Source organism: Canis lupus, chromosome 19 (assembly GCF_011100685.1).
Source record: "Canis lupus familiaris isolate Mischka breed German Shepherd chromosome 19, alternate assembly UU_Cfam_GSD_1.0, whole genome shotgun sequence".
Lineage (NCBI taxonomy): Eukaryota > Metazoa > Chordata > Mammalia > Carnivora > Canidae > Canis > Canis lupus.
The window spans coordinates 849,260-870,685 of NC_049240.1; the positions used below are offsets into that span (position 1 = coordinate 849,260).

Consider the following 21,426-nt stretch of genomic DNA (forward strand, 5'->3'; position numbering starts at 1 on the left):
AGAATACGTGTCACAGTTGTCATTTTACATCTGTCTCTGAGGTTATTTTATTGATATTTACTTCTCTTACTAGGTAATGGACTCTAAGGAGGGTAAGGACCGTGTTTAGTTTGTTTATTCAGTTTATTTACACTCCTACCACCTAACTGGATACCTGACACATAATAGGTACTGAACTCATACTTATTGAGTGAGCTAATGAATGAAGGAAGCTTTGATCAGGGGGCTGAGTGAGCCAGGGTTTTCTTACTACTGACGTGGTAACGAGATGGTGCTGGCATCAAGGTGCAGTGCTGTGGTCTGAGCGTTTATGTGCCCTCAAAATTCATATATCAAAATCCTAGCACCCGAGGTGATGGTATTAGGAGGTAGGGCTTTGGGGAGGTGATTAGGTCATAAGAGCAGAGCCCTCGGATCCCTGGGTGGCGCAGCGGTTTGGCGCCTGCCTTTGGCCCAGGGCGCGATCCTGGAGACCTGGGATCAAATCCCACGTCCGGTTCCCGGTGCATGGAGCCTGCTTCTCCCTCTGCCTATGTCTCTGCCTCTCTCTCTCTCTGTGACTATCATAAATTTAAAAAAAAAAAAAGAGCAGAGCCCTCATAATGGAATTAATAATTTTATTAAAAAGCCAGAAAAATCTCCCTTACCCCTTTCCACCATGTGAGGACACAGCAAGAAGGCACCATCTATGAACCAGAAATAGGGTTCTTTCTAGACACTGAATCTGCTGATGCTTAGATATTGGACTCCCCAGCCTCCAGGAGGACTACGAGAAATAAATTTCTGTTATTTATAAGCCACGCAGTTGGTTTGTTGTTGTTGTTGTTGTTGTTGTTGTTGTTATAGCAGTCCAAAAGAACTACAACAGGTGGAAATTGTCTCCTGAGTAAACAGACTCCAAAAAGTGACAAACCATACTATGGATCATTACCTAAAGGTGGGATTTTTTTTCTCACTTTTTTAAAGTTTTCCCACTTATGTATATATGATCTTTTCTCTATAACAAAAATGCATCACTTTCATAATAGGAAAAAGAAGGCATGTAATATTTTTTAGTTAACAAAAACTTAAACCTAAACTTTAAAAATTGAGATTTTCATACATCTATGCATTTCTAAGGAAGTTGTGTTTAAATAATCCTGGAATGAAAATATCCTTGGAATAAGATTTACACAGTTATAATTAGAAAATGTTTTTTTGACCAAGGAATAAAATATTGTTTTTAGAGTATTTCAATTTTAATTATTAGGGGCCATGAAAAATTTAAACAGTTTATGATAACACTGCCTGCATTGCATAATTTTATTTCTAACCTAATACTTCAAAATGAAGGTTATTAACTAGGCTAAAAGAAAGTAGTCATTTTGTAGAATGTAAACCAAAATGCCTTTGAGATTGTAACATAAAAAACATTTATATAATGGTATTAGAGTAATTTAATATAATAATTACCTTTTCACTCTTCTTGAGTTCAAACTGTATTTTAGATGAGCAACAATATTCTACAAAGTCAAAGTTATATATACTTAAGAAAACTGTTTTCTTTTATTTTTTCTTCTTTTTTTTACTTTAAGTAGACTCCATGCCCAGTGAGTGGAGCTCAAACTCACAACCCTAAGATCAAGAGTCACATGCTCTACCAACTGAGCCAGCCAGGTGCCCCAACTCAGTTTTCTTTTAAACTGAAAATTATGAAATGACTGCTTCAGACCTGTTCCATTTATTAGACTGAGATAAAAACTATAGGTACAGAGAACCAAGAAACAGACCAATACATATTTAGTCATTAAATTGAGGACAAAGTTGACAGTACAGTACAGTGGGGAAATGATAGACTTTTCAGTAAGTTGTCCTGGGTCAGTTGGACATTCCTATGGAAAAAAAAGAAGTCTTGTCTCCTATCTTACAACATACACAAAAATCCATGCCAGACGATTTGTAGATTTAAAAATTAAAGTGGAAAGGGGCACCTAGGTCTCTCAATCGGCTAAGGGTTAAGCATCTGACTTGGTTTCAGCTAAGGTCATGATCTCAGAGTCCTGGGGGTTGAGCCTCCTGTTGGGCTCCAGGTTCAGGGTGGAGCCTGATTGAGATTCTCTTTCTCTCTGCCCCTCCCACTCATGCTCATGCGCTTGCTCTCTCTCTCTCTCTCTCTCTCTCTCTCAAATAAATAAATCTTTAAAAAAATTTTAGTGAAGAAACTAGAATGTCTCTAAATGAAAACATTCAAAACTATCTCTTTGATTTTGGAAAAGGTCAATAGAAACAGAAAGCACCAGTCCTAAAATTAAAAAAAAGTAATATATTGGGCAACATTAAAATTAAGAATATCTCTTCATCAAAATCATGTTTAAGGGAATACAAAAACAAGCCACAGAAGAGAAGAAGATATTTGATTACTTTTATTTGCCATGGGGCTTGTAACCAGGATATATGAAATACCAGAATCAGTAAGAAGATGATAGACAATTCAAAATTCAGCTTCCAAGATTGAGTAAAGGAGACTAGATTTACCTACCCTACTGAAACAGCCTCTTAACAAAAGAACAAAATATATGATACAACAATTTTCATGACATTAAGCCTCAGCATTGAAGGAGAGTAATATCTGGAGGCAGGAAGCCAACAAGGTGGACATCACAATTGCCCTAACTTACTGCCCACAAGAGACTTTCTAGGTCACAGCACAGGGCGCTTGCACTCTCTCTGAGTTGAGAAGAGGGATCTGGGAATTTGGGAAGGCTAACAAAGTAGGAACTTGCAGAATGGAGTACTAGATGGGAGAGAGCTACAGAGAGAGACCGTCCTGGAGATTCCCCACCCAGTGGTCCCCTCAGGTCTTCGGCTGAACACTGATCAGCAGGTACAGGTGAAGAAACTACTCGACACTAGAGAAAGAACCACTGAAAAAAGATTACAGGGAAAAATCACCAGGGAATTGCACAGGGTAGAAATAGTTCCTATTCTCCCAGCCAGAGTGAAAGCCTCCATAACTCACAGGGCTCTGTAGACTACTTTGGAGGAGTTTTGTCTCAATAGTGGGGCAAAGGGGCTTCTGGGTGGCTCAGTCAGTTAAGCCTCCAGCTCTTGATTTTGGCTCAGGTTATGATCTCCGGGTCATGAGATCAAACCCCACATCGGGCTCCGTGCTTAGCTTGGAGTCTGCTTGAGATTCTCTCTCCCACTCCCTCTGCCCCTGCCTCTACTTGCATTCTCTCTCTAAATAAATAAAATCTTAAAAAAGACATTATGGGGCAAAACTAGGTCTAGATTAAATGCTGCTGTGATCTTACCTAAGAAAACTTAATAGCAAGACTGTAGGATCAAACTGTTTACAAGTACCTTAACTATGTCCCAAATAAAAGCTCAATATATTTATAGGTAAACAAAAATATCCAACACCCAACAAGATATAATTTGCGGTATTTGACATCCGATCAGAAATTATTAATAAGCAGGTAAGTATGACCCAAAACAAGGAGAAAAATCAACTGAAGCTAACCCAGAAATGACACAGATGATAAAATAATTAACAAAATTAGAAGCTATTACAACTATTATAACTATATCCTATAAGTTCAAGAAGCTAGAGAGATGACATCATAAGTAGAGACATGGAAGGTATCACAAAGATGTAAATAAATCTTCTGGAGATGAAAAATACAATGACATGAAAAATTAACAGTAGATTAGACATTACAGAAGATTAGTGAAACACATAGCGGGATGAAACACAGAAAAAAATTGAAAATAAACAGAGCATCAATAAAAATGTGATCCCTTGTACTAGTCAATGAACATGTATTTGGAGTCTCCAAAAGAAGGGGGAGGCATAGAAAAATATCTGAACAGATAATGGCCAAAAATTACCCAAATTTGTTGCAACTGCAAACCCATAAAGACTCAACATTGGTGCGAGAAATTAAAGACCTAAGTAAGGGATCCCTGGGTGGTGCAGCGGTTTGGCGCCTGCCTTTGGCCCAGGGCGCGATCCTGGAGACCCAGGATTGAATCCCACGTCAGGCTCCCAGTGCATGGAGCCTGCTTATGTCTCTGCCTCTCTCTCTCTCTCTCCCTGTGTGACTATCATAAATAAATAAAAATTAAAAAAAAATAAAGACCTAAGTAAAATATACCGAGTTTATGAATCACAAGATGATATTATTAAGTTGTCCGGTTTTATCCAGCTTATTTTATAAATTCAACACAATATTTCGGCAAGGTTTTTGTTTGTTCGTTTGTTTGCAAAATTGATAAGCTAATTCTAAAATTCATTTGGAAATGCAAAGGACCTAGAATAGCTAAAACAACTTTGAGAAAGGAGGAAGTTAGAGAATTTATACTACCTGATTTCCAGACTTGTACAAGGCCTCAATAATAAAGTCAGTGTATATTTGCATCAGCATAGACAGATAGATTCATGGAACAGAATATAGTCCAGAAATAGACGTACATATATAGTCAATTGATTTTTGACAAAGGTGCACAGGCAACTCAAAGAAGAAAGGATTGTCTTGTTAATAATCGATGCTGAAGCAATTGGATATCAAAATGCAAAAAAACACCCAATAAAAACAAAAAACACAACCAACTTTGATATTTAAGCTTCAGGACATGCACAAATGTACTCATGATAGATTATGGACTTAAATGTAAAGCCTAATAACAATAAAATCTCTGAAAGAAAATATAGGGGAAAATCTGTGTGATGCTGAGTTAGGGAAAGATCTCTGAGATATGATGCCCAAAGTATGACCCACAAAAGAGAAAAATGATAAATTGGACTTTACAAAATTTTAAATTTCGGCTTTTTGAAAGATACTGCTGAGAAAATGAAAAGAAAAGCCACAAGCTGAGAGAAGTTATTTGCAAACCACATATTTGATAAAGAAATTGTATCCAGATACTATAAATAACTGTTAGAACTCAATAATAATAAAACAAACAACCTAATAAAAAACATGAGCAGAAGAGGAGTGCCTGGGTGGCACAGCTGGCTAAGCGTCCAACTTGTGGTTTTGGCTCAGGTCATGATCTCAGGGTCCTGGGTTGGAGCCCCACGTGGGGCTCTGCGCTCAGAAGAATCTACTTCCGATTCTCTCTTTCTCTCTGCCCCTCCCTCTGCTCGCTCACATTCTCTCTTTCTCTCTCTCTCTGTAAAAGAAATACATATTTTTTTTTAAAAATGAGATTTTTACAGAACTTAACCAAAACAGGCACATAGATAACAAGCACATCAAAAGATGACCTTTAGGGAAATGCAAATTCCTATCAATTGGGATATCACTATACATCTATTAGAATGTCTAAAATTAAAAAGATTGATCACATCAAATGTTAGTGAGAGACCGAGCAACTGAAACTCTCATACTGCTTGTGAGAGTGTAAAATGGAAGAAATTCTGGTGGTTTACATTAAATATGCATGTACCATAGGATCCAGATATATCTATCCAAGATAAATGAAAACATATGTTAATTCAAGGTCTTGTGCAAAAATGTTCTACTAGCTTTATTTTAAATAGCCCCAAACTGGAAACAACTCAAATGCCAAATAAGAGGTTTTATCAACCAAGTGTGGTATATCCATACGATGGGATACTACTCAGAAATAAAACGGAATGAACTAGGAATGATCCATGTAATGATAGGATAAATCTTAAAATAATTATGCTGCGTGAAAGAACCTCGTAGAAATAAAGACACCCTGCATGATTCAATTTATAGAAATTCTAGAGAATGCAAATAATGACAGAAAGTGAATCCATGGTTAATTGGGATTGGGAGGGATGGATATGTTCACTAGCTTGATTGTGGTGTACAAATGTATCAAATTGTGCATTTTAAATACATGCGCTTTACTGCATATCAATTATACCTCCGTAAAGCTGCTTAAAAAAACAAAACAACAACAACAACAACAAAGTAGGCAACTCAGTAAGAACAAAGGGCCAAACACTTACACGTGGGCAAAGCTAACCTATAGAAGTCAGGAGGATGGTTACCTTTGCTAAGCACTGGGCAGGGGAGAAATTTCTTCAGGCAGCGTGGTAGTGTTGATTTCTTGATCAGGTGGTTGGTTACAGGAGTGTTTCCTTTCAGGAATTCATCAAGCTGAATGTAATTGGTGTTCAGTATTTACGCTATACTTTAATTTTTAAAAAAGCTTACTTATTATAAAAAACAACTATATATACATCTGTGATCATGGTGTGAAATTTTTTTTAGATTTCTAATTTATTTATTCATGAGAGACACAGAGAGAGAGAGAGGCAGAGACACAGGCAGAGGGAGAAGCAGGCTCCATGCAGGGAGCCCGACACGGGACTTGATCCCGGGACCCCGGGGTCACGCCCGGGGCCAAAGGCAGACACCCAACTGCTGAGCACTCTGGTGCCCCCATGGCGTGGAAATCTGCGATAGGCTGAAGGTCTATTTCAGGGTAAAGGCTCTGTCCCTCTTATTCTGGGAGATGAACTCCTCTTACTGTGCTTTTCCAGGTGGTAAAAAATTTCCTCAGAAGTTTCTCAGAAAGCTGCTTATTATTTTTATAAGTGAGGGATGTGCCTATTTTAGCTTCAAAGAAATCAGCAACCTCTTCCAGACAGGAAATTGCTGGGGAAATGAAATTAGATTGTTGAGAATGCTAATGCTGTTGATTCCAGAGGGGTGGTGCCTTGGCACGCCAGCCGGTTTGCCTCTTCAGCTCATGTGCTTCTCTGGGACCCACCAGGGTGGCTTCCTGGGTCATGGTTCCACTCTCTAATGCTGTTGCCTTTGGTGACAGCTGAGGGGACCCTTTGACATATGGGGAAACAACTGATAAGCTGTGCCAAGCCAATCAGATTCACTCTTGAAGGCTTTGGATTTGAGACAGAGACTCTAATTAGTTAGAGGTGGGCCCTGGAGCTGGGAGGTCCTGCAGCTCTCTGGTAAGGAAGGCTATGTCCTCTGGGGAAAGAGAGGGAAGAACTCCAGAAGAACCAGAAAAAGGCAGAGACAATCCGGGTTGCAGCCTCTCAAGGGACCACCCTGGAGTTCTTGCCCTTGGGATCCATGAGAGTCTATGAGCAAAAGTAAAACTTCCCTTTTTGTTTGATATAACCTGGGTGGTTTCTCTTCCTCATAACCAAATGCTTTCTGTCTGAGAAGTTTGGCAAGTAATGAATTTAAGTAAGTAAAAATCTGGGTTATGGTGAAAGAAGAGAAGAGTCCTATCATGTAGAAACTTAAGATTTGAAAGTAAACTTTCAATTTTCCAGGCCAAACTTCTCTCTCATTTCAGGAATTCTTTCTGTGAGAGAGTTGCTTTGTCTTTGATGACCACTTCAGGTCTTTTCTCCCTCCACACTTCCTTCTTTTCCTTCAACACATGTCTACTGACTGTCCACGATTAGCTGGGCACTTCCTGGGTACTTATTATTGAACAAATCAAAAAAATATTTTTTAAATTAAAAAAAAATCTGGGGCCCGCCGCCCTGGGCCATTCCTTGCAAAAAAAAAAAAAAAAAAATCTGCTGCCTTCTTGGAGCTTACACTCATATGAAGAGAATTAGATGATAAGCAAGAACATATAGGAACAGACACAGCATGTTAGAAGGTGATAAGCTATATGAGAAAAAGGAAGTGAGTACGAGAACGGGGGTGGAGAGTAAGAGTAATGAGAGGGTGGAGGGAATGCAGTTTAAAGCAGGGTGCACCTTACTGAGAGCAGGCCATTTGCAGAGACTTAAGGAGGCGATGACATCTAAGGAGCAAAAGAACCAGAATAAGCTGGAGGGACAGTTGCAGGAGATGAGGATGAGGTGGGAGACAGAAGAGGGGCCGGGTCATATGGAACCTTGTAGGCAAATGCAGGAACTGTGGCTCTTGCTCTGAGTGAGCCCAAGATCCATCGTGGGGTTCTGAGCAGAGAGACATCCTCTGACTTGTTTTAACACAACTGGCTTTTGTTTTGAAAATAGGTTATAGGAAGGCAAGGATAGATTAAGGGACATGGTAATTATTCCTAAGACAATCAGTACTGCCGAGTAAAAATCTGTATTCTTGCCAATTCCATCCATTATTCTAAACCCTGTCTGAAGCATTTGAAATCAATTATTTTTCTTTTTTAAAAAATGCTTTAGGGATCCCTGGGTGGCGCAGCGGTTTGGCGCCTGCCTTTGGCCCAGGGCGCGATCCTGGAGACCCGGGATCGAATCCCACATCAGGCTCCCGGTGCATGGAGCCTGCTTCTCCCTCTGCCTATGTCTCTGCCTCTCTCTCTCTCTGTGACTATCATAAATAAATTAAAAATTGAAAAAAAAATGCTTTATCTGATTATAAAACTAAACATATGCATTCTTGGTAGGATAGTTGGGAAACACACAAAAAAGTAAAACTGCACATTATACTCTCCCCAAAGAGAACCACATCTTCATTTTTATACCATTTTAATCTTTTTTGTATATTTTTATTGGAGTTCGATTTGTCAACATATAGTATGACACCCAGTGCTCATCCCACCAAGTGCCCCCCTCAGTGCCTGTCACCCAGTCACCCCCACCCCCACTCACCTTCCTTTCCACCACCCCTTGTTCATTTCTGAGAGTTAGGAGTCTCTCATGTTCTGTCTCCCTCTCTGATATTTCCCACTCATTTTCTCTCCTTTCCCCTTTATTCCCTTTCACTATTTTTTATATTCACTCTTTTATATTCCCCAAATGAATGAGACCATATAATGTGTGTCCTTCTCTGATTGACTGACTTCACTCAGCATAATCCCCTCCAGGTCCATCCACGGGGAAGCACGTGGTGGGTATTTGTCCTTTCTGATGGCTGAGTAGTATTCCATTGTATTCATAGACCACAGTTTCTCTATCCATCATCTGTCGATGGACACCGAGGCTCCTTCCACAGTTTAGCTATTGTGGACATTGCTGCTAGAAACATCGGGGTGCAGGTGTCCCGGCGTTTCACTGCATCTGTATCTTTGGGGTAAATCCCCAGCAGTGCAATTGCTGGGTCATAGGGCAGCTCTATTTTCAATGTTTTGAGGAACCTCCACACAGTTTCCCAGAGTGGCTGCACTGGTTCACATTCCCACCAACAGCGCAAGAGGGTTCCCCTTTCTCCACATCCTCTCCAACATCTGTTGTTTCCTACTTTGTTAATTTTCCCCATTCTCACTGGGGTGAGGTGGGATCTCATTGTGGTTCTGATTTGTATTTCCCTGATGTCAAGTGATGCAGAGCATTTTCTCATGTGCTTGTTGGCCATGTCTAGGTCTTCCTTGGTGAGATTTCTGTTCATGTCTTTTGCCCATTTCAGGATTGGATTGTCTGTTTCTTTGCTGTTGAGTTTCATAAGTTCTTTATAGATCTTGGAAACTAGCCCTTTATCTGATACGTCATTTGCAAATATCTTCTCCCATTCTGTAGGTTGTCTTTTAGTTTTGTTGACCGTTTCCTTTGCTGTGCAGAAGCTTCTTATCTTGATGAAGTCCCAATAGTTCATTTTTGCTTTTGTTTCTCTTGCCTTCATGGATGGATCTTGCAAGAAGTTGCTGTGGCCAAGGTCAAAAAGGGTGTTGCCTGGGGATCCCTGGGTGGCACAGCGCTTTGGCGCCTGCCTTTGGCCCAGGGCGCGATCCTGGAGACCCGGGATCGAATCCCACGTCGGGCTCCCGGTGCATGGAGCCTGCTTCTCCCTCTGCCTATGTCTCTGCCTCTCTCTCTCTCTCTCTGTGTGACTATCATAAATAAATAAAAATTTAAAAAAAAAGGTGTTGCCTGTGTTCTCCTCTAGGACTTTGATGGGTTCCTGTCTCACATTTAGATCTTTCATCTTTCATTTTGAGTGTATCTTTGTGTCTGGTGTAAGAGAATGGTCCAGTTTCATTCTTCTGCACGTGGATGTCTAACTTTCCCAGCACCTCTTATTGAAGAGACTGTCCCTTTTCCACTGGATAGTCTTAGCATTTTAATCTTCTTACTCACATACATTTACGTATTTTACTCTTCTCCTCCAACAGTTCTTCAGCTGTTTGAAGGCAGATATTCATACTTTTTCCCCTCAGTATTTCACTATCTGGACCAGGGTTTCTTATTTGGGGATTCACAGATTCATTCCAAGGTTCTAGGAACTTCCTGCAAACATAAATGAAATTGCGGGTATTTTTATGTAGAGGAAAATATATGTTTCTTCAACTTTTCAAAGGGGCATGTGACACCAAAGAAAGTTAAAAAACTGATACAAAATATTTTGGGTACTTGCCTCCTACAGATTGATTCATTAATCATCCCCGTCTCAATTCACGAGAGTGAGTTTCTAGCAGCATGTTTGTCCAATGGACACGATCCACTTGGCCACATTGACGGCTAGGGGTAAGCACTTGACCCATGCTATGCCAAACAGAATCCCTTCTATTAGGAACTTGGGGCTGGGATGATGAGAAAGCCAGTTTAGGGCAAGTAGACTAGGAATTGGAGAAGCCGTCTCACACAGACAAAGACTAAGAGAGCAACAGGGAGGAGCAGAGAGCCAGTGCTGCCAGCCTTCCCGGTGACATTCCATTTCCTGGCTCCAGCCCTTCCCAAAGCTCAGCCACGTTCCTACCTTGGATCCTATGAGGCGCTCCTGTTTCTAGGGGCGATATTCAAAATATTTAAAGCTGGTTCTCTGTGGGCACCAATGAATCAGAGCAGATGCTACCAAGAAACGACTGGCTCTGCCAGCCCCTGCGTCTCACCAGGATGGTGGCCCTGTCATCCCGAGGATTCGTGACCCCATCTTTGCCTAAACCAGCTACGTTTTTTGCTGAATTTGCTGAAGAGTTTGAACTGATGTAGAGCCACTGCTCTGGCTGAGGTCGCCCAGTGATTCCCTACGCAGCGGAGAGCACATGCCTCTCTGTCCGTCTGCTTCCTCCGAGTTGTCTGGCTGCCAATGACCCTCTTGGAGAGCGGAGGTCATGGCTGAGTAGTCAGCTGTTGCTCGACTAGTTGGAGGTGAGACTACTGAGGTCATCGCCTTGCGTGATTTGGACACAGTCCTATTAGTGCCGCCTACAGGAGGATTAGCTTTCCGAGTGGCTAAGTCACATCGCACTGACCTTATGATCAACAAAAGCACCTCAGTCTCTTCACATAAAGTAGTCAAGCCATCTTTCCATCATCTGCAATTACGAGATGGTATTTGGAGCCCAAACTCAAGGCTATTAAATCTCATTCTGTTGCTTTTGAGCTAGCCTTCCGATCTCTCAAGAGCTTTTAAACATCTTCATCATATGAGCCATCTCTTCTAGTTTTGTGCCTTCACAGATCTGAAAACTTTCCTCTATGCACCCCAGCATGATTAGTCTCACCCAGTCTAGGAGCATACTCAGCCAGCATCTGGGGTGTTGAGGGGGCATCAGATGTTGCCCAATACCTACAAGGCTGGACTGTGGTCAGAAGGCTGAGCTGGCTACAGGTATGCTTGTGGGAGGCACTGAGCCGGGTTCTAGGAGGTGTCAGAAATCTGCAGCCAGGGCCAAAGCTGAATTGCAAACCAAACGGAATGACCACTATGGAGAACTGCAGATATAATTCCGGTGACCCAGGAGGGAAGGACGAGGAACCCAGTTGTACTGCTTGAGGCCTCAGCCCAGAACTGCTCTTGCACATGTGAATGAGTGATCTTTGCTGACTCCTTGGCTTCACTGACCTGGTCACCGGGAGCAGCCTCTCCCTCATCCCAGCCTTCCTCTAAGTTGTTTGATTAAAAGCACAGATCAGGAAAGCATGGAAGGCAAAGCCGCTAAGGACCTGGATACTGCTAGATCCATAAAACTACTAAAAGCTGAGGTCAGGAAGCATGAGAGAAAGGAGACACTGAATCCCAATAGGAGCAAGAGTCCAAGGTGCAAGTCCAAGTGCCCAAGGGAGACCCTAACAGAGTTTTGCTTCAGCGGTGGGGATTTGTGAGTGCTGGCTCTTCCACCTCGGACCTCCAACGTCCTCCTCTCACCCCCAACCCCCCGACCCCCAGTTTAAAAAGTATGCTTTCCTGAATCCAGTGTCCAACTGTTTTCATTATAAAACTTATTTTGTACAACTTATAATGGTTTAGTCACGTTTCACTGTAGATTCTCTTTCCTTTTCTATCTTTTTATGAAATGTTAATTCAACGATTTCCTCACTGATATATTTTTTTAATTTTTATTTATTTATGATAGTCACAGAGAGAGAGAGAGAGAGAGAGAGAGAGAGAGAGGCAGAGACATAGGCAGAGGGAGAAGCAGGCTCCATGCACCGGGAGCCCGATGTGGGATTCAATCCCAGGTCTCCAGGATCGCGCCCTGGGCCAAAGGCAGGCGCCAAACCGCTGCGCCACCCAGGGATCCCCCCTCACTGATATATTTATCTGGAAATAGTTACATCTTTAAATTCCTGGATAAGCGATTAATGGTTTTCAGATTGTTGGTCACACGACAAAAAGTTGAAACTGGCGATGAGCAAAGAGTAAAACAAAACCATCGTTATTATCTTGTCACAGTTGTGAGCTCTTTGGGGCCAAAAAACGGAAATTAACATGTTTAAAATGGGTACACTCCTAGTGACTTCCAAAAATGGTGTTGCCTTCTAGTCAAGGTTTTATTATCCTATTATTTCATACCTTAGGATTTTTCATGCAGTTACCACGTAACTGTATGCTATTTTTGCAGTGGAGTATAAAACTATTACAACCTGTTCGTACTTTCTCAGGATTTATTTTTAAAATTTTTCCTAAGGTCATGTAAATTTTAAAATTTTTCCTAAGGCCATTTAAACTTAAGAATTAATGCACTAGTGCTTTTCCAACAAAAATCCTTCTTTTCTTCCCCCTTTCTTTTATCTCTGCACTTAGATACCTAAATAAAAATCTTTAGTAGGTTGATGGAAACTCATGCATTACCAACAGGATAGAGAGAGATCACCAATAAAGGCACTTGGTCCACTTCCTCTGGTGTCTGTGAGAAAAGTAGGAACTCTGAGGCCTACTTGAAATGGCCAGCACTGCCAAACGCTCCGTGGCCTACGGTCCATAATAGGGGCACAGTCCTGATACGGTGAGACGCGTGGCCCCACACATTCACCAGTCTCTGTTCCAGGAGCAGCTGGTGGGTTCTCCGTGCTCACATAGACTTCTCTCTTCACCGTGGGATGAGATCGTCTTTTTCCTGGGTTCCCACGTTCATTGTGTAGTTGCCTAGACTTCAGGGCATTACTGAGTTGGCTTAGTAATATATTTCTCTTGGATACTCTAATTAGAGAACTGGAATTTCCTTCCAGGGAACACGGTTTATTCAGTTATTCATTGGCCTTTCTGGTAAAAGATGCCACTATGTGAGGAGATGCCAAAAGGAAATTTCACGAAATCTCAGCCATCAAGAAGCTGACAGTTCAGTAGAGTTAATTTCCAGGTTGCCTAAATTCTAGAGGGTGTAAATAGTGCCAGGATGTTGGGAAATGATCTGTTTGTCCTTGAATCATTTGTCCATGAGAGATCCACTGTTCTAGTTGTTTCTGCATGCAGATTTCCACTGAGATATCCTTCCTTCCAAAAGAGTCTGTGTGGCATTTTCAGATCCTACAAATCTCTCAGATACCCCCGTGTTGTGCCCGATGGGCCCAGGAGTTATTCTGCTTCCTTCTCGGCCACCTGAGGTGAGATGTTTGTGACGCTCATGTCCTTATCTGCTCAGACACAACTTAAAGACAGATTTCTGGAGTCTTCTTGTCTCCCTGGAGCTCCGTGCAGTGAGCATCCTGCAGATGCCTGTTGCTTCCGGTTCCCACACCTCTCAGAGGACTTGCTTCATTCCCAGGCTTCTGCCCTGAAGCAGGTGGAGAAACCCTCTGGGATCCACTGGTGTCTCTCGCTTAGCGCCTCTCCATCCTTACTCTTCTCTCCACCTGGTCTGCGGGACCTGGTTTGTTCCTCTCTTCTTCTCTTTGCTCTAATTTGTAAAATCATTCTGGAAATTTACTCTTCTGGGTCACAAAACTCAGAGATTTATTTTCTCCTGCTTCCTTTCCTGTGGCCAGACCTCAGGTCTGACTATGTGCTTAAGTGGGTCAGGGAAAGGAAAGAATCGGGGAAATCCAGGGAGAAAATAGTGGTTAATATTTGAAAAACACAAGGGTAAAACACAAAGACCATGAACACTAGATACAAAATTACTAGTCCAGACTTTTAGTGCTGTTAGAAGTGTTCAGAGGAGGGAGAAATAGTGCTAGTTAGCTGCAGAGGCAGAGTGGGTTCCCTGGAAGAGGTTGAACCCGAGCGGGGCTTTGAGGGGTGATCACATTGGGGCAGCTGGGAGGCCAGAATCTTGCATTCCAGTGGAGAGAACTCTATCTATCCTTAGGGCCCAGACGCCAGAGGGGAAGAGGGAGCATTGATGAGGAAGGTGGGATGATTCCGGACCGTCTTGGATCCCAGGCAAGGAGGTCAGTTTTACCAAATGGAACAGTATTTCCTAAAATGGATTAGGTTAATGAGATGAATAAACAAATAAGTACCTCTATGGTCCAATTCATGAATTCTTACAAATGTTTCTTACGTACCTAGGATATGCGGGCCTTTGTAGTGGGCGTGAGGACTACGCTGTAAGCGGGGATTAGTTCCTATGCTAGTGAGGGAGGTGGATACTGAACGAGGCATTTCCAGGGCTGAAGGCCACGCTAGGAGAGGTACGGGGTGTGCAGCCAGAAACAGGGCCTGGCCCCCAGTTCGGGGAGTGCCCTGGTTGGGGGGAGGGGAATTTTCAGTCGGACTTGATGAGTGAGTTGGAGTTCGCCAGGCAAGGAGGTGGAAGAGTGTGCCCTTGGAAGAAGGTGAACCACACATGCAAAGGTGGGGGAGGGGGAGGGCGGGGGGCAGAAGGGTTAGAGTAGCTGAGGAGCTAAAGGATCTCCACATGACTGGAGTGTCGTGGACAAACCCTGGCTTGTCCAGGGTTTCAGGCCAGAGAAAAGATTGGATCAGTTTAGGGATTTTAGATCTTGTCTTAGGAGTTTGCATGGTGGATGATTTGTTTGTTTTAGGATCACACTGGCTACAGTGTGGAGGGTGGATTAGAGGGGCAAGACGGGAAGCAGGTAGATCCCACTAGGTGGCTGCTACAGAAAGTCAATAGCGACTTAAGTCAGGGTGGTGGCAAGTGAAGATGTAGGAGGACAAGAAAAATGCCGGGGTGGGAGGTGTGGAGTGGGGGATGGCGTGACTGACCGTATCTCGTCCGGTGATGGGCTGGGAGGTGGCTGCTCTGAGGGCCCTAACCGGCACGCTCAGCGGAGGCCTGACACGAGCAGGGGCGTTGTTGGCCAGGGCCCAGGCAGAGTTTTGAGCCCGGCCTGTGGGCCATGCGTAGTAGTTCCCTAAAGCTGCCATAACTACATTCACAAAGCACATTGCTTAGAACAACACAAATGTATTGTGTTCCAGTTATGGAGCCTGGAAGTCTAGAATTCAGGTGTCCGCAGGACTAGTCTACCTCTGAAGACGCTGGAGAAGAATCTCTCCCGGCTTCCGGAAGCTTCAGGCGTCCCGTGTCTTACGGATGGCTCTCCTCTCCTGTGTCTCTTGTCTTCGTGGGCCTTTTCTGCAAGTCTATCCCTGTGCCAAAATTCCCCTTTTCAGAAAGACATCAGTCCTATGGGATAAAATCCACCTTTATGACTTCATCTTAACTTGACTATATCTGCAGAAACCCTATATCCAAATAAGGTCACATTCTAAGGTTCTGGAGGGACACATCTTTCTTAGGGGATGCAATTCAACTCATATTCAAGATGAGATCCAGATTATAGAGACAGACGTAGGAGCAAAGATAGAGGGAACCAGGAGGTTAAAAGGCCAGGAATTCTTGGGAAAAAATTAGGAGGGCCTGGACTCGCATAAGCCATGACTCTGGGAGTTCAAGCCAAGTGTTTCTAATTCTCTAAGGGTTAGGGAGGCTTTCCTATGAGATCTGGGCTGCAGACGAACAGGAAGAGGGAAGGACACTGCCTCCCGGAAGGGAACACCCTCTTTGATGGAGCTGTAATGATCCCCACACCGTGGGGTGGACTCACGGTCTGCAGGAAGCCCATCTTACAATGCAATTTCCAAGTATTTTTAATATTGATATTAAGGTGCCTTTTCAGCTGCCACCAGGAAACATTCACCTAAAATATAATCTTGCAACAGGTTACAGCGACATCATTAGAATACAGAGTGGGGAAGTGGGAGGTAGCTGATGTTGTACTCAAACAAATAGAAGGGAATCTTGACAAAAGAGAGTTGGAAAATAGTTGTCTTTCCCTTACTGCTAATGTAGAAGGTGGTGACTGTAGATCGACACTTTCAGGGAATCACTCCCAGGGGTGGTGTATTGAGCCACCTAGTGTCCCTCCTGAGCGACCCCAGTACACTCCGATGAGCTGCTGGTCTCTTGCCACCTGGCTCAGTTCCGGTCACTTCCCAGAACGATTCTGACTTGAGGCAGGAGTCCTTTCAATAGCCCCAGGTTCCCCCAAAGCAGCGAAGGATCACTGTTTAGTTGACTCGCAGGTTTATCCCAAACATAGCGTCCAAGCACTGGGTCCGTGCTGCAAATCTCTACTGACTATGGAGTTTCCGGATTTGTAGCTTGCTCATCTGTGGGGTTCTCACCCTAATTATGGGGTAGTTGCCTTCAGATTTTTTAATTTACATTCACACGCACACACACACACACACACACATACGTGCACACACACACCCTCCCCTGCTTCCTTGTGCATAAGCCAATTTGGAAGAACCACGCATCTGGCTCCTTTGGTTAAGTGGCTCCCTTGGGCTTGGGTCAGGATCTCAGGGTCCTGAGACTGAGTCTTGCATCAGGCTCTCTGCTCAGGGGCGAGTCTGCGATTCCCTCCCACTCTGTGGTCTCACTCTCTCTGAAGTAAATAAATAAAATCTTTTTTAAAAAAGAAAAGAAAGAACCGTGCATCTACTTTGGCTTTCATTTTAAATTCCCACCCAAGTCATCTGTTTAATCCTGCAGTCCCGGAGTAAGTTCTGGGATTGAGCTATGCCTTCTTCCAAGTTCCCACATGCCTATGGCCTTGTGCCCAGATCTTAGGACATTTAACCTAGATTCCCTGTTGCCATGCAGCCCATCTATTGTGATCCCTGTTCATTCCTCCTGGACCCTTCCTTGAGCTGAGAACGGAGAATGTTGCCTTACAGTTGGTCTCTCGTCATCTTGCTTTGGCGAGGTGCTCTAAAGCAGGGATCTGTAAAACATTTTCCGTAAAGGACTACTTTGCAGGCCGTGTGACCCGCTCACCAATAGTCAGCTGCACTGTTGCAGCCCAGGAGCAGCCAGAGACAAGGCGCAAACCAACGGGTATGATCGTGTCCCTGAACATCTTTTGCTACAGAACAGGCCACAGGCTGCATTTGGCCCAGCAGCCGCACTTCCCTGCCCCCCCCCTCCCCCCGGTCTAGACCATAACTTGTGCCTTCATTGCTTCATTTCTTACTCGCCCGCCTTGACCTCTCCCACCTTCACTCCCCACCCTTATGTTGCTGAGAGTGCACCCCACCGCTTCCTATCAAGCCCACCGAAGGGCGAGAGACCCCCCTGGCTATACAAGTCCATCTGCCTGAGGCACAGGCCTATCTCGGTGTCTGTAGGGGCTTCTCAGAGGAAGCAGAGATTAGGGTCCCAGGTGGTTAACGCTCTGATCAGATGCCAGCTTGGCCATTTCTGCTGTTCCTGCCCTAGGATCTAGGATCCTGCCTTGGCTTTCTGACATAATCCGGGTCGCTGTTGCCATTAGTCGCTTCGGCCGACACCATTCCTTCCTCAGTCCTCGAGTAAGGCTCCGTCTTTGTCCAGCTGTGGCAGCCGTGTGCTCAGGGAGAGCATGTCCGTCCCAAGTGCAGGGAAGGAATTCTTTTTTTTTTTTTTTTTTAATTTATTTTTTATTGGTGTTCAATTTACTAACATACTGAATAATCCCCAGTGCCCGTCACCCATTCACTCCCACCCCCCGCCCTCCTCCCCTTCTACCACCCCTAGTTCGCATCCCAGAGTTAGCAGTCTTTACGTTCTGTCTCCCTTTCTGATATTTCCCACACATTTCTTCTCCCTTCCCTTCTATTCCCTTTCACTATTATTTATATTCCCCACATGAATGAGAACATATAATGTTTGTCCTTCTCCGACTGACTTACTTCACTCAGCATAATACCCTCCAGTTCCATCCACGTTGAAGCAAATGGTGGGTATTTGTCATTTCTAATAGCTGAGTAATATTCCATTGTATACATAAACCACATCTTCTTTATCCATTCATCTTTCCATGGACACCGAGGCTCCTTCCACAGTTTGGCTATCGTGGCCATTGCTGCTAGAAACATCGGGGTGCAGGTGTCCTAGCGTTTCATTGCATCTGAATCTTTGGGGTAAATCCCCAACAGTGCAATTGCTGGGTCGTAGGGCAGGTCTATTTTTAACTGTTTGAGGAACCTCCACACAGTTTTCCAGAGTGGCTGCACCAGTTCACATTCCCACCAACAGTGTAAGAGGGTTCCCTTTTCTCCACATCCTCTCCAACATTTGTTGTTTCCTGCCTTGTTAATTTGCCCCATTCTCACTGGTGTGAGGTGGTATCTCATTGTGGTTTTGATTTGTATCTCCCTGATGGCAAGTGATGCAGAGCATTTTCTCATATGCATGTTGGCCATGTCTATGTCTTCCTCTGTGAGATTTCTGTTCATGTCTTTTGCCCATTTCATGATTGGATTGTTTGTTTCTTTGGTGTTGAGTTTAATAAGTTCTTTATAGATCTTGGAAACTAGCCCTTTATCTGATATGTCATTTGCAAATATCTTCTCCCATTCTGTAGGTTGTCTTTGAGTTTTGTTGACTGTATCCTTTGCTGTGCAAAAGCTTCTTATCTTGATGAAGTCCCAATAGTTCATTTTTGCTTTTGTTTTATTTGCCTTCGTGGATGTATCTTGCAAAAAGTTACTATGGCCGAGTTCAAAAAGGGTGTTGCCTGTGTTCTTCTCTAGGATTTTGATGGAATCTTGTCTTACATTTAGATCTTTCATCCATTTTGAGTTTATCTTTGTGTCTGGTGAAAGAGAGGGGTCTAGTTTCATTCTTCTGCATGTGGATGTCCAATTTTCCCAGCACCATTTATTGAAGAGACTGTCTTTCTTCCAAAGGGAAGGAATTCTTGTCTGGAATTCCCATTTGAATATATCTCAGGCCCAGTTCTGTACAATAGCATTTGGGGGAGAGTCTCCTTGGGGCTTCTAGGAATTTTTCTCCATGAGGAGAAACCCATGTCCTTCTCTCCCTACTCTTAAATATGATTGTAGGAGAACAATAGTCTCGTAGCGGTTGTGCCCACCTTGGGACGTGGGACTTTGACCAGTTCTTTAATGTTCAAAAAAGAGGGGCAGCCTGGTGGGCTCAGCGGTTGAGCGCTTGCCTTTGGCCCGGGTCGTGATCCTGGAGTCCCGGGATCGAGTCCCGTGTCCAGCTCCCTGCAGGGAGCCTGCTTCTCCCTCTTCTGTGTCTCTGCCTCTCTCTATGTGTGTCTGTCATGAATAAATTAAAAAATAATAATGTTCAAAAAAGAGAAAAGTGGAGTCTCTTCGATTATGGGGTGCTGCCCACACTCTCGGAGGAGTAGAGTATATGCTCCATATTAACCTTTAAAAAATCTGAAATATTCCAAATTCTGAAACACATTGGCCTCAAGAGTTTTAAATAATGGGCCCTGCATCCCTGCTATAATTTGTATCCTGCATGGGGCAATGCAGTCCCATTTCTAGGGTGAGTAGCAGCCTCACACTCCAGGAGTGCCTGTTTCCCATATGCCAGCAAAGTGGCAGCCTTTCTGTGTCCAGCATCTCCCCACAGTCTCCACCGCACTGAATTCAAATCTATAAAAATAAATAAATAAATTACTGGCTACCAGCAGTGAGAATTCAGGGGTAGCTTCTCCCTCAGAATCTATTTGTTTTTCTGAAGAAAACCCCACATAAGGGGACACCTTGCTGGAAGCCTTCTTCAAGGCACAGCAGTGGGAATGCAGCAAAGCAGTGCGGGGCTAGAGGTCAGTTCGCTCTCCTGGCCTGGCGTGCAAATCACACTGAGTGATAACATGTGACTTCTCACTCTCACTGAAGCTTCTCATTTCAACACATCTCTCCCATTTTACCATAAAAATCACTGTATCTTCTTGGCTGATGAAACTCTGTTTTAATAAGGCCTATGGCCTTCAGGTGGCCCACACCAAACCTCTAAGAGCAGTAAATTGCATCTTGGAAATGCAGGCTTTTTGGAAATGTGTCTGCATCAGGACTCTGGGGGATTTAAATGCAGAGGGATTTGCAAGGTTTGCATTTTTCATTCATTAAGACTGTGCTGCTGCCAAACTTCCCTTCCTGTTAGTCACACGGGAGGAGGGCTCAACCCAGCGGGCTGGTCATAAATTACTGCGCGGCTCAAGACACCCAGATGTGGGACCGAGGGGGCCGTAGATCTCGGCACAGGTTTTGTGAATAGTTTCTGAGAAATCCAAATGTATTGAAAAATCACATGTTTACAAGGGAATGAAAGCCGCAGACTATCTTCAAACTCAGCAGGCCAAGAATTCAGCTTGTCCTTTATCTAAGCCAGTGAGAAACCCAGGGTTAGAGGACTGTAAGTAGTCTATTTTCGTAGCATTCCATAGGAAAATTGCTACAATTAAATGATTCTTTAGTCTTGATCTGTGGTTCTAACCCCCCCACACACACACACACTGCCGTTTTGTGTATCCCTTTGAGAATATGAAGACACTCCTGGGCCTTCCGACGGGGATTTGACAGGGATCGCCCACCGTGGTGCACACAGTTTCAGAAGACTCGTGGGTTCCAGGCTCACCCGTGACTCTCAGCTCAAGAAGCCCCGCTCTTTATTCTAGAACCTCCTTGCTGGTAACAGTCATGTCTACTCGTTGTGTCTATGTCTCATCTGCATAATATTGCTCCTGTTTTCGCCTAATACCCTATTACATCTCGGAAGTTCTAGCTTTTCCTGACATGAACTTACAGTAAAATACATTTCTATTTTTACAGTGTTCTTTTGAAAAGTCCAAGGTATGTATTTAATTAAAAATGCAAGATTTTCCTTTAAGAAGTTCTTCAAGGTGGGGCACCTGGGTGCTCAGTGGTTTGGTTGAGCAACTCCTTAGGCTCGGGGCTTAATCTCCAGGGTCCTGGGGGGGGGGAGTCCTGCACTCCGCTCCCTGTGGGGAGCCTGCCTCTCCCTCTGCCTGTGTCTCTCATCAATCAATCAATAAAATCCTTAAAAAATGCATTTCTGCAAGGTAGCATTACTCCCTTGATACAGAACAGCTAGAGAAGGGGGGTCATCCTCCCTGGCTGCACA

At 43.7% G+C, this 21,426-nt stretch overlaps 1 long non-coding RNA gene across 2 annotated transcripts in view; it reads left to right on the forward strand.

The window, feature by feature from the left end:
• LOC102153761 overlaps positions 1–21,426 on the forward strand; it is a 40,890-nt gene that overhangs the window by 5,537 nt on the left and 13,927 nt on the right. The gene's annotated exons all lie outside the window — the stretch shown is intronic.